Source organism: Lactuca virosa, chromosome 4, assembly GCF_052849685.1.
Source record: "Lactuca virosa cultivar CGN04683 chromosome 4, Lactuca_virosa_CGN04683_v6, whole genome shotgun sequence".
Lineage (NCBI taxonomy): Eukaryota > Viridiplantae > Streptophyta > Magnoliopsida > Asterales > Asteraceae > Lactuca > Lactuca virosa.
In genome coordinates this window covers 504956607-504962606 of record NC_136429.1, presented here as the reverse complement: position 1 = coordinate 504962606, position 6000 = coordinate 504956607, and positions in this window count along the sequence as shown.

Genomic DNA, 6000 nt, shown 5'->3' with positions numbered 1-6000 from the left:
TAGTCACATAAGCGACTATGTCGATCACAAACAATGACCACACATCTCCATTCTTACCTATAAATAACTATCTAGTCTTTGTCATCTCTATAGTTTCCATGAAAAACTCTATACAGTCTTCTTTCTTTGGATCCCTATATTTTCTTTAATAGCATACATGTGCACATAATATCATATCTAATATTTCATTCATATAGTCTCATTTGAATAGATCATATGCATAACCACATATCTTCAAACATGTTACTTCTTAGCAATGATATAATCTACTATCATTCCTTCATTCATTGATACTAAAACATAAAATATCTCTCTCAAAATTATGCTCTAAATAAAATTAAACTCACATCTTTTGAAGAGAATAGAAACCTAGTTCCAAGCTTTTTTAAATCTTCCCTTGGAGAACTCCAACTCCTCCTTGGTCACAACATATATGATTCTCTTATCAAGCCCTTTGTATATGTCATAAACCAATAAGACCTTAATATAAAATCTAGACAAAAACTCATATTTTGGGGAAACTTTTTCCTGACAATCTTTTGTCAGTAAGCTTGTTAAACCACTCAAAATAAGCTTCCATACACTTATTATATCGCTCTTAATACATATATACCATTTCATGATTTTTCCTAAAACTAGGGTTTGAACCCTAACAATCAAATCACAGAGTCTTCATAACAACCTTTATATTAAATTTTAAACACTTGATTAAACCTAAAAATCATGTTATCTAAGAGTAACCTATCATATCTAACTCAAACACCAAAAAATACAATTAAAGATCTACAAGCTTTGTTGAAGAAAAAATGGTTACCTAGGAGTGTCTAGTCACCGATCCTTGCTATTTTCACTCTAGATGGACTCTAGATCTCCCCCCCCCCTCTTTCAAAATCGTCGGGGCTTCGTTCTCAAAGTGTTTGGGGTTGTTTTGGTTCGAGAATGAACCATAACAGATCTTTAATCTACTCTCGAAATTGCGACATGGCACAATCATCACCGCGCCACGTAATGAATATCGCGGGTACCCACATACCACGCCACAGTGACAATTCCTAATAGCATCCTACTTTGGCCACCGTGTCATGGGTACCTATATACCAAATCGCGGTGCAAAGTATATTGTTCTCGACTTACCTTAAATTCTTACATGAATCATCGCCTCAGCCACTACGCAACGACACTTTAGCTACTGCACCATGGTAAAGCTGGAATCAACTTTCATGTTGTTTTTAAACACACTCCAACTCCGAAATCTTATACCTATCAATTTCAACTTTTTTCTCCAAACATAACAACTTATACCATTACTTGAAACATCAAACAAAACATATAATAGATGATTACCACAATTCTACAAGTTATATTTTCACAAATGCACCAAAATTCCCTTAAGCATGAAATAACAATCTAGAACACTTTTTACCAAAAATGTAGGTTCTTACAAATTGGACCACCACTCTCTCTTTCTCACTATATCTTTCAATCCTAATCCGCTCAACATTTTTCGAAAAGTACACAACCATTGTACTCGAAACTGTACGTCTAACCCAGATCCAAACTAAAAAAAACGATTTGATGAATTTTATTTTTATGTTGAAATGTGCATATATGCACATCCGAATGTGCATATATGTTCATCTATGCATTAAATATGGATATATGGAACTATATTTTTTTTCGTTTTATGACGTTTGCATGTTCTAATTCTTTTAAACGACAATATTAGAGTCTCTTTGTTGTGTTGGTTTTAGAAAAAATATATGCAAAAAGTTCATATACGTATATTTAAAAAAAAAAGCAAAAAAATTTCATCAAATCTTTTTTCAACCTACATATGACTTAGATGCAATATTTGGAAGATCAAGGTCGTCTTCGTTTCAAAAAATACTTAAGAGTTTTTGGATTCTAGCACAACTTTGAGTTTTCAAAATTATATATATATATATATATATATATATATATATATATATATATATATATATATATATATATATATATATATATATCACAAAAACCACTAAGTTTTCAAGCTTTTATATGAAAAACCATTGCTTTATTATTATTTTTCAGGAACCACTCATATTTCTTAAAATCTAAAACAAACCACTTATATCGATTTTTTATTTTCAAAAAACATCATATTTTAGAAAAAAAAAATCTTCAGAATACAACGTAACTTCTAAATATTAAACAAAGTTTGTTAACAACTATGGTAAGAATTGATCCGGGGTTGAATAAAATGAAATTCAAGCGGAAAAATTTGATTCTTCACTTGACATTTTTAGTTTCAAAATACATTTGGTTCATTTCCTTTTTGTCAGTTCTATATATATAAAACCAAACTATAATGAAATGATTGTTGTTACGTGGGTTTGCATATGAATTTTTTTTTTCAAAATACATCATAATTTTTAACAATCAACGAAATTTATTAATCCCTAGAGTGAGTAAGGTTCCATTTTTCACTATAATTAAAACCAAACCAAATTTCGGTTTCGGTATCTTGTTTTTTATACATTTTTAAAATTGTAGTGTTTTTTTAGTCAAATACATCATTAATAAACTCACATCATAATGCTTAAATTTCAATATACAGTCATGAACAACTTTGTAAAACTAATATATCATATATCTTCATATAAACTTGTTGGCGGACAACGGAGTTTGCAAGAACACTGAAATCATATCAAAAATTGGGTATGACAAAACGGAAACCATACCAAAACGAAAAAAAAATGAAAACCAATTATTTCGGTTTGGTTTACTTTATTATATATAAAACCCGGGAAAAAAACGAAACAACACATTTATTTAAAAAACCAAATATTTTATTTTAATTTGCTTTTTTATATATAAAAACAAAAACAAATAAAACTAACCAGAATACCAAAATTAAAAATATCAGATAAAAAAACCAATATTTTTTAAAAAATATAAATATTTTTTTAAAAAAATGATGTTTTTGAATTTGTAAGAAATATGAGTAGTTAATTTGAAAGCAATAAATCAATAGTTTTCTAGATTTGCAAATATGCACATTTCAAAAAAACATAATAAGTTCATCCAAAGTTTTTTTAGTTTAAATATGGCTTAAACACAAAATTTGGAGACTAATGATTGTCTTCATTTCGAAAAATGATTAGCGGATTACGAGTTCTCTGGTTCTAGCATAACTTTGAGTTTCAAAATAACTTTACCACATATATATATATATATATATATATATATATATATATATATATATATATATATAACAGAAATAAGATACAAGTTCATGCAACTCTTAACTGGATATATACAAGTAATTATAGAGCTAAAAGTTTAAATGGAGAACTTAGCTTGTAAAACTAGTCGGTGGATGAAACATTATTAAAATGCATGTTTGTGCCAAAAGAATGAAATGACTAGTGACTCAAGAATTTGTAAATAGTAACAGTAGCAATTCCACAAGACTACATATCAAGAGAAAGAATACCATATGCCTTAAAGATTACAAATGTTTTGGGAATAGATATGAAGATTTGGTGATAGTTCCGGGTAGGTTGCGTGATGGAGTTATAGGGTACGGAACAAGGGTGTTGGGTATGTTACTGTTCATATGTGATGTGTCATTTGCATCTGTTCAATGTGTGGTGTAGTCCTTTTTTTGTGGATTTCAACAGTGACAGCCAATTGTATATCAAGTCTCAAATCAAGTTTGCTTCAAAACGCAGCCAAATCTAGAAACCCTAGCTAAATTAACATACGCTTCAGAAAATAAATGAAATACTTATGTTATGGAGTTTAAGATTGTGTTTTAACGCTTTATTTTTTTGTGATTATAATTTCTGTTGCGAGTCATATTGATAAAGGAGATTTTTGTCGGCTTCGACTCTGTCCTGAATTAAAGCAGCAAGAGAAAAGGACGGGGTCAAATTAACATAGTTAGAAGCTAGAACTCGACCAAAAAATTTTCTTGATGTAAAAAAAAAAAAAAAATCGACCAAAATTTCGATACAAAGTAAAAGAAGTGAAAAGTACAACAATGTCTTGTCCGGTAGACAATAATCATTTTCCAGCACTCTATGGAAATGATCTTAAATTTCACACGTATTGTGAATGCGAGGAGTCTCTCACGGAACATTTCATATCTTGATGAAAGAATTTTCACAACAAATATAAAAAAAACGATTAATACTTTTTTTTTCGAATTTTTTAGAATTAAAGATCAAAACATATGCTAAATTAAGTTAAAATCAATGCACCAACCAAAGCTTAAGGTGCCGTTTTGGTTTGCATAATGTTTACGAAAAAATTGGAATCTGACAAATAATTGGAATTTATCTGGAATTCAAATCAAATTTCAGAGTTTGTTTGGTTGGCATAGCAGAAAATCGAATTGTCATCCGATTCAATATTTTGTTTGGTCGAAGGAAATGTATTGGAATGATGTAAAATTGTATACGGGCCATGGTTCATGTGTATTGGATGGTAATGGTTTATAGTATCATGTTAAAACCAATGTATGATATATGGATCATATGTCATGTGCATTAGGTGGTAATGGCTTATAGTGACCAATGAATGACATATGGGACATAGGTCATATGCACTGGGTGGTAATGGCTAATAGTGTCATGTTACGACAATGGATGACATATGGGTCATCGGTCATGTGCATTGACTGCTAATAACTTATAGTGACCAACGGATGACATATGGGTCATGGGTCATGTGTATTGAGTATTAGTGGCTTATAGTGACCAATGGATGACATTTGGGTCATGGGTCATGCGCATTGGGTGGTAGTACCTTATAGTGTCATGTCTTGACCATTGGACGACATATGGGTCATGGGTCATGTGCATTGGGTGGTAGTGGCTTATAGTGACTAATGGATGACGTATGGGTCATGGGCCATGTGTATTGGGTGGTAGTGACTTATAAAGACCAATGGATGACATATGGGTCATGAGGCATGTGCATTGGGTGGTAGTTGATTATAGTGACCAACGCATGATATATGGGTCATGGTTCATATGCATTGGGTGGTAGTGGCTTATAGTGACCAATGGATGAAATATGGGCCATGGGTCATGTGCATTGGGTGGTAGTAGCTTATAGTGTCATGCTATGACCAATGGATGTCATATGGATCATGGTTCATGTGCATATGGTGGTAGTGGTTTATAGTGACTAATGGATGACATATGGGTCATGGGTCATGTGCATTGGGTGGTAGTGGCTTATAGTGACAAATCGATGACATATGGTTCATAGGGCATGTGCATTGCGTGGTAGTGGATTATAGTGACCAATGGATGTCATATGGGTCATGGGTCGTATGCATTGGGTGGTAGTGACTTATAGTGACCAATGGATGAAATATGGGTCATTGGTCATGTACATTGGGTGGTAGTGTCTTATAGTGTCATGTTACGACCAATGGATGACATATGGTTCATGAGTCATGTGTATTGAGTGTGTTGGGTTATGAGCATTCTAACACTCCTAAGTGTACATGCAACCCTAAATACCTTGGATCTATGTTTTCTCTATTATACATACAATTATGAACATCCAAGGTATTATCCTAATCTAGCATACAAAATAATAAATATAACAAGATAGAATACATACCTCTTTGATGTAGAATGTCTTCATGAAGCTTGAGTGCCTAGTGCCCCAAGTGTGACACCTCAAATGGTTCACACAACACCAAATACACTTGGAATAACTTGAGAGAATCTTGAACACTCCTTGAAATCGTCTAGCCCTCACACTCACACATTAGTGCCCGATTTCTTGAGCCATGGGATTCTTTTATATGGTGGCTATTGGGGTTACACCATGTAACTCATAACTTTACCCATTCCTTACGCTCCATGGATTTTAACCTCCATGGAGTATCCATGGGTCACCCCATGGACTTAGTCCAACATAAGGAATCTTGGATCACAAGCCCACATATATAAGAATGAATGATTTACACAATCAACCCATATATTTAATTAGTCTCCT